The sequence below is a fragment of the Myxine glutinosa genome, chromosome 14 (assembly GCF_964187855.1).
Source record: "Myxine glutinosa chromosome 14, kmMyxGlut1.1, whole genome shotgun sequence".
In the NCBI taxonomy this organism is placed as follows: Eukaryota; Metazoa; Chordata; class Myxini; order Myxiniformes; family Myxinidae; genus Myxine; species Myxine glutinosa.
Window position 1 is genome coordinate 25,680,808 of NC_136274.1, and position 12,027 is coordinate 25,692,834.

At 49.5% G+C, this 12,027-nt stretch overlaps 1 protein-coding gene across 5 annotated transcripts in view; it reads right to left on the reverse strand.

Annotated features, from left to right (window-relative positions):
* The window catches only part of LOC137439512 (uncharacterized), a 43,658-nt gene extending 40,223 nt beyond the window's left edge, over positions 1-3,435 (reverse strand). For 3 of the 5 annotated variants that reach the window (XM_078768049.1, XM_068135331.2, XM_078768048.1), the window contains exon 1: positions 3,175-3,435. The gene's annotated coding sequence lies outside the window, so the exon portion shown is untranslated. The remainder of the gene's footprint in view (positions 1-3,174) is intronic. The other 2 variants (XM_078768047.1, XM_068135333.2) reach the window with 2 other exon arrangements.
* Positions 3,436-12,027: the final 8,592 nt, after the last annotated feature.

Below are 12,027 nucleotides of genomic sequence, written 5' to 3' on the forward strand. Positions count from 1 at the left end.
TCTATATCTCTATCTCTATATCTCTGTGTGTCTGTGTCTGTATCTCGATATGTCTATATCTCTATATCTCTATGTGCGTATGTGTGTGTCTGTATCTCTATAACTCTATATCTCTATGTGTGTCTGTGTCTGTATCTCGATATCTCTATGTGTGTGTCTGTATCTCTATAACTCTATATCTCTGTGTGTCTGTGTCTGTATCTCGATATCTCTATATCTCTATATCTCGATATCTCTATATCTCTATATCTCTATATCTCTATCTCTATATCTCGATATGTCTATATCTCTATATCTCTATGTGCGTATGTGTGTGTCTGTATCTCTATAACTCTATATCTCTATGTGTGTGTGTGTGTGTGTCTGTATCTCTATAACTCTATATCTCTATGTGTGTCTGTGTCTGTGTCTGTATCTCGATATCTCTATGTGTGTATGTGTGTGTCTGTATCTCTATAACTCTATATCTCTATGTGTGTGTGTGTGTGTCTGTATCTCTATATCTCTATATCTCTATGTGTGTATGTGTCTCTATCTCTATATCTCTATGTGTGTATGTGTGTGTCTGTATCTCTATATCTCTATATCTCTATGTGTGTGTGTGTCTCTATCTCTATATCTCTGTGTGTGTGTGTGTCTGTATCTCTATATCTCTATGTGTGTGTGTGTCTATATCTCTATATCTCTATGTGTGTGTGTGTGTGTGTCTGCATCTTTATATCTCTATGTGTGTGTGTGTCTCTATCTCTATATCTGTGTGTGTGTGTGTGTGTCTGTATCTCTATATCTCTATGTGTGTGTGTGTCTCTATCTCTATATCTCTGTGTGTGTGTGTGTGTCTGTATCTCTATATCTCTATGTGTGTGTGTGTGTCTATATCTCTATATCTCTATGTGTGTATGTGTGTGTCTGTATCTCTATAACTCTATATCTCTATGTGTGTGTGTGTCTCTATCTCTATATCTCTGTGTGTGTGTGTGTCTGTATCTCTATATGTCTGTGTGTCTGTATCTCTATATGTCTGTGTGTCTGTATCTCTATATGTCTGTGTCTTCGGAGAAACTCGGTGGACAGGTTGGGTGTGTGACAAGGACGAGTTAATTCAATTGTGATGAAGATCCGAATCCGGATCCGAATCAGATATTTTTTATTGATTCTTCACCATGAAGCGATAGGAATAAAACCGAGACATTGCGGGGTATCTTCTCAAAGTTGCCAACGGATTTGGACGAAACTTGGTGGGCATGTTGGGTATGTGACAATGACGAATCTATTCGATTTTGGTTCAGGTCCGAATCCAGATTCGGTCTATCAGTGGGACACAAAACGTAAACTGTTCAGTATTGCGGAGGTATGCGCTGTACCGAGTGCCGGTCTTGTTGGTACCAAGATCATGATCATCCAGGCTCTCAGTACCTTTCACATTGAAGTTGACCTCTCATCATGACCTTTGACCGTGATAATGATCCCCATGCAGAGTGGTGAAAAACACCTCGGTGGAGTCTGTGATAACTTCCGATTCGCTGTTTGTTCCTTCATAAAAGATCTCATTTCCAGATAAGATGGAACCAACCAATTTAATTGGGAACAAAACCGATATTAATCAAAGTGGTTAAACCTTTAAAAGTGGTAAAGTAGGAAGTACATCAACAACAACAAGAGGAATTTTAAGGCCATTTTCCCCGCTAGAGCGGGGGTTGGCCCTGCGGGCCCCATGATTATAATCATGGTTCCCTTTTCGAGGCAATGTTTTTATGGCCGGATGTCCTTCCTTGACGCCAACCCTTCGGTCGCCTCTTCCGAGACGCAGGGATACGGTGTACCTATTCCTGGGTGGGGCACACACATCCCAGCAAGCTGGTACGCAATTTGCCGACCTCGGAAGGATGACAGGCTGAGTCAAGCCCCCTGGTGTTAATTCAGCGATCGACCAGGATTCGAACCCAGGATCCGAGGATCCCAAGCCGGCACCTTAACCGCTAAGCCAACACCAAACTACCAAACGGAGTAACGTGAAGGAAAGGTGAAATTAAAACACCCGATATAAGAAGTAAGGCACTGGCGAGCACGTAGACAAACGCAATGTGCATGGAGGTGAGGATGGTGGTGATATTTGAGGATGGTAAGCATGGTGGTGATGTTTGCGGATGGTGAGGGTGGTGGTGATGTTTGAGGAATGTGAGCGTGGTGTTGATATTTGAGGATGGTGAGCGTGGTGGTGAGGTTTGAGGATGGTGAGCGTGGTGGTGAGGGTGGTGGTAATTTTTGAGGATGGTGAGCGTGGTGGTGATGTTTGAGGATGGCGAGCATGATGGTGAGGTTTGAGGATGGTGAGCGTGGTGGTGAGCGTGGTGGTGGTAATGTTTGAGGATGGTAAGCGTGGTGGTGATGTTTGAGGATGGTGAGCGTAGTAGTGATGTTTGAGGATGGTGAGTGTGGTGGTGATGTTTAAGGATGGTGAGGGTGGTGGTGATGTTTGAGGATGGTGAGCGTGGTGGTGATGTTTGAGGATGGTGAGCGTGGTGGTGATGTTTGAGGATGGTGAGCGTGGTGGTGATGTTTGAGGATGGTGAGCGTGGTGGTGATGTTTGAGGATGGTGAGCGTGGTGGTGATGTTTGAGGATGGTGAGCGTGGTGGTGATGTTTGAGGATGGTGAGCGTGGTGGTGATGTTTGAGGATGGTGAGTGTGGTGGTGATGTTTAAGGATGGTGAGGGTGGTGGTGATGTTTGAGGATGGTGAGCGTGGTGGTGATGTTTGAGGATGGTGAGCGTGGTGGTGATGTTTGAGGATGGTGAGCGTGGTGGTGATGTTTGAGGATGGTGAGCGTGGTGGTGATGTTTGAGGATGGTGAGCGTGGTGGTGATGTTTGAGGATGGTGAGCGTGGTGGTGATGTTTGAGGATGGTGAGCGTGGTGGTGATGTTTGAGGATGGTGAGGGTGGTGGTGATGTTTGAGGGTGGGGAGCGGGGTGGGGAGCGTGGTGGGGAGCGTGGTGGGGAGCATGCAACTCAATAGAGAATGAAAGTGACTTTGACAGTGTTGAAACGAAAATACCTGGGAGATTATAAAGAACTTGTACCAACCATTAGTAGGGAGTGAGGGCCCGCCGGACCGATTTAAGCGAAACAACGACCCAGTTGCAGCCGCGACACGTTTTGCGTTCACGACTTACCGCAAGCCAGTCGGGCACGTCGATCGTGGATGGTGGATCGTCGATCGCAACTACGGAGTTTTAAAAAGGAAATCGATCGAGAGGGACTAGAACACTCATCGAATTCGCTGTCTCTCACTCACTTTGTACATTGAAGGGAATGCGCTGCTAGCGCCACGACTCACTAAACAGCGAGTGCGCATTACATTCTGAGCGACGCGTTTATCGATAAAAGACTTCAGCTTGACCCGCCTCCCGCATAGGCTCCGCCCCACGACTATCCCGCCCCTCCGGCGGCGCTCACTCATGCGTGAATTATTTGTTTTCCGCGAATTTTCACCAGATGATTCAAATTTCATCCCCAGCGCGTCACCTCGACGGTTTCTTCATCGCCCCAGGTGAGCGCCTTGTTTTGTTAATCACTTATATTTCCCGCTGTACTATGTTTACACTTCATTAAGTATTAGGTCATTGTAATTCCCGAAAATAATAATCGCTTGCGTGTGTCCGTCGTTAGGTTGTCTCCACAATCCATGATTCCATGTGCAGGTTTCAGCAAGTGGAGCGGAGTCTTCCCATGCCCCGAGGTATGCACCTTCGTTTCAGCAAAGGGATCGTGATTCGTGGACCAGTTTGGGAAGTTTTCTTGTTCTCAAAGTTTTGTTCCGAGCGCTTTTTTGAAAATCGTCACCGAGCATCGGACAGCTTCCATTTGCAGTTTGTTTGTTGTTATGTTCCCAGGGATGGTTTTTAAAATCTCACTGAGGTTCTTCTTTGTCATTCCCGTTGCTCCAATAAATCACTGGTACAATGTCTGCACTCTTCAGCTTCCAGGGTCTTTTCACTTCATTCTTGAGGACAATTTATAGTTCTCATTTTCTTGATTTCTGACTTGTTTAGACCAAAATCGCTTAGGAACTGAAACCACAATTAGCCTTCTTTTGTTTTCCTCGACCTCATTTTTACCTTCTTTTGAATTATTGCGTTTGGTTCATCTTTCCATGTGTTTTCTGTGACTGGGATAGTGAAATTTCCACAGATGTGGATTAGTCTACAAACCTTGTTGTGCCTTTGTGTGTACAGTTGTTCTAACATGAGTTATTTTACATCCCGATAGGAAACGGCTCCTGCTTTCTGTTTCTACCTTGCGGAACCGACTGAGTGTGTTTTCAGCACCCATTACATCAAAGGACAGTACAGTATTTGTTTTCCATGTTAAATATACACGTAGATATATTACAGTCTGTGTGTGTACATATATTGTTGCGGATCTCCCGAAGCCCGTTCCCATTACAAAGGGGGGATTAAACCCCTTTTTTCCCCCTGGGTCTTCGGGTCCGCGAGACCGAATCGCCACTTCCGGGCAAACGTGAAAAAGGGTATCGGGACAAATTCGCACGTACCTTTAACCCACGCTGTCACGAAAGCGGGGATCGAGCCTCGCACAAGCCACGCTTAATCGAGTACGCCCGGGCGGTATGCGTATCACGTGACTCGTGCTGTTACTTTTAATGGAACCCGATTCGAGCAGTTTTATTCGTACAATGCGAAGCCAATGGATAGAAGGAACAGGAACGGTCAAATCAAACGAATAACACGATTTATTTACAATGTACAATGATTCAGAATGAAGGAAAGGGCGACACAGAGCAGAAGCTTAACCAGTTTAACTAATACCCAGACACGGGCCCAATCACTCACACGGGGAAATGGAAGAAGAGCAGGTTCGCGCGCCAAACGCGCCTTGCTGCCGGTCGCTCCCGGACGCTCCCGGACAGTTCGCTTGTGGTGTAGCCCTCTGGCGGTCACGGCACGTATGTATGAGAAATGCAGGCAGGAGGAGATCGCGCGTCTGTGGCCTGGCATGGCTTCTCAAGCGCGAGATTAATACAGCGGCAGAGCACAGGGTACAGGGCACGGGGCAAGTTCGTGTACAACGAGGCTATTACAACAGTCAATTCAAGCACTTCGACTTGTTCAGGGCTGGGCGACGTTCACTCCTCGTCTCTCGTTCTTGCTCTCACCCGTTCTGCCGCGTTCTCTCTCGAACTCTAACTCCACAAACCCTGCCTGACGAGCTCTCACAGCTCTCTCCTCTCGTGCATTCTCGTGCATTCTGCTTAATGGGCTCGGGGCAGGGCCTTATATAGCACCTCCCCAATCTTACCCGAATGTTCCAAGCCCCGCCTCCTGCCGCAGTGGTAAGCCACTCCCCTCGAGCCCTGATTGGCGGCTCGTTGCTTACCGGCCACTCCCCCTGCAGTTCGTCCCTTCGGCCTTGCCAGACTTTTTGAAGGCCTACCGTGTGCCATTTCAGCGCCAAACCAAAAGCACCAAAGCAAAGCGCCAAAAGAACACCTAAGCTCACTGGCCTACTCAACGCAAAACTAAACACAGGAAATGACTACGCTTACATTCACTAAGAAATAACTGAACTAAGCGAGGCTACATGTTGTGGTGCAACTAATTAAGAGGGGGAATTAACCTTTATTCCAAAACCACAACACTACACCCCTCTCTCGTCAGACTCGTCCCGAGTCAAAACCACCAATGGAACGACCGGTAGCGCCGGACATGCAAAATTCACCTTACTTTTAAATGTGACACATAGGTGTGGTTCCCCCTAGCATTTACTCTGACCCGTGTGTGCGACAGTTTTAGCACTAGATATGTCCCTCCTATTGCGTTGAGCAGCTACCTAACAGTTTCACGCCCACAACTACCCGAGTATTTCCGGAATTTTCAAACTAAACACATAGCCGATGGGCAGCATTCTTATATTTACAAGCACGTATATTTACAATTCTATGACCCAGGACCTGTTCTTTGTGGAAGAGAAGATTGGAGGGGAGAGAAAACACAACAAAAACACACTCATAAATGGCACTTGGTGCTTGCTTCTTGCATCTTGCTTCTTGCTTCTTCTGTGTGCGTCTATCAAACCGGCTGGCCCCCTGACCGGCATACAGGCCATTTGAATCTTCAGGGCCATCTAAACTTGCACATCTTCTTATGCTTAGCACACAAGAATAAAAATGCACCAAAATGCTTTTATTTGGCCAGCAGGGCCGTTCTCACGTGGTCCAACTGCGTGGCATCAGCGCCACTCAAACAAGTGGTCCGAAGTTGCAAGATGATTTTGCAGCAAGATGCTGCAAGATTGCAGCAAGACAAGGCCACAAGGCTTGTGGTCCATGAGTGACAAGGTGCAGCAAAAGGTTTGGCAGCAAAGTGCTGCACATGTGCAGCAAAGGTGCAACAAGGGTGCAGCAAAATGCCTGGCAGCAAGGTGCTGCACAATTCGGCTGCACTGATGAAACAAGGACAGGGCAGCAAGGTGCAGAAGGGATGCTGCACAGGTCGATGGTGCTGCACAGTTCAGCCTCCAAAATGGTCCTGGGGCGGGGGAAGAGACGAGGCACAACAAGCAAGCGGAAAAGATGCAATGGCACATAGAAAACAAGGTGGTGCGGCGCGAGGGACGCGGAAGAGCGAGCAGAGCAGGCGCGTCCCTAACCGTCCGTACCCCCCACCGTTGGCTACTCTACCCTAGCCCCCCTTGTATTTACAATCCGTCTCTATGACTTGTCTCCCATATCCCCCTCCATCTCCAAATTCGTCTCCCAATCCCTCCCAGGAAGGAAGTGATGGAACAAACACAATGTCTCATTACGTCGTGATGCGTCTTACGTCCAAACAGTTCACAGAGCCTTGGTGTGGAGCTCCGTCCTCCTTGGTGATTGGCTGTGGATGGTGCGAAGGGATTTCTCATCCTAACTACACTACTGACATTTACTTTTGAACTACCCGGGGTCGTGCCCTTCCAATCGGCCTCTTTAAACTATGTGGTTCTAAGAACCCGAATTCCCATTGCCCATACTGTGGTGCCCTCCGAATTTGGGTCTCACCCCCACGAATTTTCACACTGTGCCCTTGCACAATTTCGGGGCTGGGTCGTGTGGCCTTACCAGCAGGTCTACTTACCTGCGCACATCTGCCACTGAAGCCGCCTCCCGAGCTTGCCTGCTCCTGCGACTACCTAACTGGGGAAGGCCCTTCCTGGCACTTACCCCCTCTATGCCCACCTTGGCATCGGGCAACCCGGGTCCTCTGCTGGGATCCTCGGGCCCCACTCACAACTAACCTAATCGGCTCCCAGAGTCTACCTGCGGCCTCACCTGGCCGACAAACTACCAGTGGCGGAGTGCCCCAATAACCATACGCACTAACTAAGCCAAACGCCCAGCCATTCCACATACTCATGCACCCAACCAAGCACTTCTTGCTACTTTCTGCACCACAGGTGTCAATATCCAACAATTTACCTAAGCCCTCTACCCGACTTTAAACTACCCACCCCGGGTATTCGTGAAGGGGTCCTTCTCCCCCCATTCACTCCTTCGCACCATGCATTCCACACCTTTTGTCTCCCACCAAGCATTCCACACCAAATATTCTACACACACCAAGTTCTCTTGCACACCTCTTGTGCTCACACACCTGTTCCCCACTTGCACACCATGCAAGTCAATTCACTTCAACACACTCCATTCGTCCTCAATACACCACCTCTGGTTATTCTCACCAATGCCTCATTTGCTCAAGCTCAACACACACAGTGATTCTCATTCAATTCCTCATTTGCTCAAGCTCCTCCACACACAGTGATTCTCATTCAATTCCTCATTTGCTCAAGCTCCTCCACACACACACAGCATCATCTAGCTGACTACTTCCCCTAAAGCTCGTGCTTCCCCGTCTTCCCTTACACTAAGCACAACCTCGTCATTAACATCCATCTAATCTCTCTACGTCCCCTCTACCTGTACAAATGTCCCTACTTAAATCTCATGTCTTCTACTGTCATTTACTAAATCCCTAACAATATCCTAGCCCGCCCTCGGCTAGTTTACACTGCCACCCCATAATCTATTGCTCAGGTGCCCAATAGATGCGTGTGAGGAATGGCGAAACCACCACTCCCCTACGCCGGGTACCATTCGCCAACACTATCGCTAATCGTCCACTCCATTTGAGCCTCTCGGTGCGGAAATACATTTTCGTCACAGCTCGTCTTCGAAAAGCCGAGCGATGCATGCGGGTGGTTGGTCTACTGTTGGTTGGGTCCGTCCGGCATTTTCGATTCAGGGGAGGAGGTTTTGTTGGGCCAAGGTTCAAGGTGCCATCCCTGCGCGATGCCTTGCGGTCCCATGCACGATGGCCCAACCATCCACGGTCGGAGCACCGCACCCGCCAGGGGGTGTCTCTCCTACCCCCCCCCACCCCCCCACACCCTCGAACCGTGCCGATCGCCTTTCCCGCCAAGGCGCAGCACTGACCATACAGGGCGGGGCCCGGCACGAATTGTGCACGCCGCCACGGCTACGATCCCCACCGGTCCCCTCAGCACACAAAACACACCACGCACCGAGGGCTCGCGTCGGCTATACGTCGCGCTAAACGCTGCCCCGGTCTGCGTCGATGCTCGAGCCACGTTTTCACCCCACGGGACCCACTCCACTCTCGCACACTGAGGTGCTCCAGCGCCTCCCATACATTCCATACATTTCGTTACTGCACTCTCCCGTGCATTCTCTTCCCTTACGCACTCAAGTGCACACCAACCAGGTGCACTCATACCTTCCACACACTCCGTTACACACTCCGTTACACACTCTGTAACACCATTGGCCATCGCACACCCTCGCGCACACTCTTTTGTTACACACTCAGTAACAACCACGGGTGTGCACTCTTCTGGTACACACCCAATCCACGCTCTGGTGTGCACTCCCGCACACTCTCTACAACACGCTCTGGTGTGCATTCTCTCTCACTCGTGGCCATCGCACACTCTGTTTCACACGTCTCCGACACACTCTTCCCACATACACTCCATTGTGCATTCTTCCTCGCACTCTGTAACACACTCTCCTGTTACACACTCGCGCTCCGGTGCCGTTCGCACACGCACGCCATTCACCGTTGTACACCTCACAAAGGACCTTCCATGAGCGCCCGGGTTGCGTCTCGATCCCAAGCGCGCCAAAAATGTTTTCCCGCCAAACACTTTCGCGCCATACACACCCCTACTCACCTTAAGGACCTTCCTCTCCGGCAACCGCACCTGCAAACTTTCATTTTTGTTAGGAAGCACGACATTACAATGGAAATCCAGACTTTGAGTGCATTCCATTTCTTCCTCCCGCAATAATTCCTCTATACCTGCCGTCTCTTCGGCCCCAATTTCAACTATGATCTCTTTTTCCTCAACGACCGCCGGCGCTGATAAAATTAATTTTTCCAATTCGGCGGCCGTCGGCTTTTCCACTCCCCGAGTTGCGGTTTCTATACCCTCGGTCCATGTAGCCACGCTCTGCTCTACCCTGCTCTCCACGCATCCCTCACATCGCGTTACCCCGTCGCGTCCCTTTGTGACCTTCCCGCTTGACCTGCGCCTCATGTCCTCCCCCATTTCTTTTATTAACTCCCCTCGGGTGTCCATTTTTGCATTCAGCCCCTTTTTCACCTCTTCCAATTCCCGGGTGGATTTGTCCCCCAATTCTCTCATTTCTGCCCTTGATTTGTCCCCCTTTACTTTCAATCGACCGCCCATTTTTTCTATGTCCCGGGTGGATTTGTCACTCATTTCTTTCATTTGATTAGCCATTTGCCCACTCATTGCATCCATTTTATGATCCGACCTTATCATATAGGCCCATATTTGTGCCATAAATAGGTCCCCATTCATTGGCGCCGCGGGCTCGGCTTCCGCTGCCTCGTGCGAGGCACCGCCATTTTCTACCCCTACTGCCGGCCCCTCATCAATGTCCTCCTCTTCTCCCAATTCTTCCCGGGGGTCCTGGGTCATCGATTCTAACTCCTCATTTATCTCCTCTTCTACCCCCACCGGCATCCGATCACTTTGGCTAGCCATGGCACGAATTAAAATTTTGGGATTTTAAAAACTAAATTTCGGTCGCTCGTAATTTTGGGCCAAATTTGTCCAAAAAAATTTGGTTGGGGTCCAAATCCCACTCCCCGACACCAAATGTTGCGGATCTGTCACCGGCCTTCTCCCCTTATCAAGGGGGGGGGGGGTGAATCCCCTTGTCTTTACTGACCTGGTGCGACCCGAGACCTATTACGTCCCTTCCGGACAGCGCCAAATAGGGTTTCGGGACCAGATTCGCTCGTACCTAAGTACTAGCGCTGCCCTGGAAGCGAGGAAATAAGCCTCACACGAACCACGTGTGATGGTAATACGCCGAGCAGTTTGCGTACTGTTATAACTAATGGACCCCGATTGGAGCGATCTTATTCGTGCCACGCTTAGTCAAGGGAGAAATCACGGGAACGATCGAATTCAGAAGAAAAGGAAGAACAAATAGATTTAATGAGTATTGCACGTATGTACAGTGGCCTTAAAATGGCCTTTAAAATGGCCTTAAATGGCCTTAAATGGCCTTAAAATGCCGGTTGTTGTTGTGTTGCACATATGTACAGTCAGGACGAAGAGACACAGAGCAGCTTAGACAGTCTTATGCTTAATACCCCAGGACAACGGGCCCGACTGACACACTCACATGGGGATTGCAGATGGGCAGGATGATGTTCAGGCCAAACGCGCCGGTTTGGTCATCCAGGAACGGCCCCGTCCGGCTCTCCACGGTCCCCGGCACATCCTGCGAAGATGGAGGTAGGCGAAGGCTGGAAATCGTATCGTGTCGCTCGAACAAACGGGTAATCTCGGGGCGAATGGTAGAGGGCGGACTTAGCGCGGCTGGTGGTTATTCACGTGTGTTTACTCGCTTTGGCTGAACGGCGCTAGTTATAACCGCCCTGGCTGCGCCCACGTATCTCTCGTAACCAAGTTCATACAGCGTGAGTGATGCAGATCCTCTTCAAGCGCGTCCTCCCTCTCCTCTGCCAGTCCTTGGTGGCTCAAATTGTTCTTATGGGCGGATAACTTGTTCAAGCACCTCTCCCCTCAAAACTCTGTTCAAGCGCCTCTCCCTTCTCATAATTGTTCAAGCGCCTCTCCCTTCTCATAACTCAACGAGCGCCTCTCCCTTCTCATAACTCTGTTCAAGCACCTCTCCCTTCTCATAACTTGACGAGCGCCTCTCCCTTCTCATAACTCTGTTCAAGCGCCTCTCCCTTCTCATAACTCTGTTCAAGCGCCTCTCCCTTCTCAAAACTGTTCAAGCGCCTCTCCCTTCTCATAACTCAACGAGCACCTCTCCCTTCTCATAACTTGACGAGCGCCTCTCCCTTCTCATAACTCTGTTCAAGCGCCTCTCCCTTCTCATAACTGAGGTGGGGGGCTTCGCGCAATCGGTTTTATTGCCAACCCTCTTAGCCCGATCGATGTTCCAACCACGCCCTGTGACGCAGTGCTGCAGCCACACGCTGTGAGCCCTGATTGGTAGCTCATGCTTACCGTCCCCACTGCTGCTGCGCCGACCTCAACCCTCCTCCACCTTCCGAGGCCCACCTCGTGTTAACTCGCGCCCAACACAACCAGGGCTTTTTAGCTGCAATGGATCGAGCCTATGGACGTGGAATGGTTTGTAGAATTAGGGCCTATCCTGTCTTTACACAACGCAGGATTAACACTGGAAGGGGCCTACTCTCACATATACTAAGACATAACTATACGACAAATGAGGCTACATGTTGGTTGTGTGACTATCTATGGGGGGGCAAACCTTTAACCTTTATTGACTTTACTGAACACATCTCAAAACCGCAGCAATATATACTGAAACGCAAAAGAAACTTACCACCTTTGAAACCTTTAAATATCAACGATAACACTGCGTGTAGTAAATGTGTGAACTTATTTGTGGACAATAGTGTCCTCACTGTCAG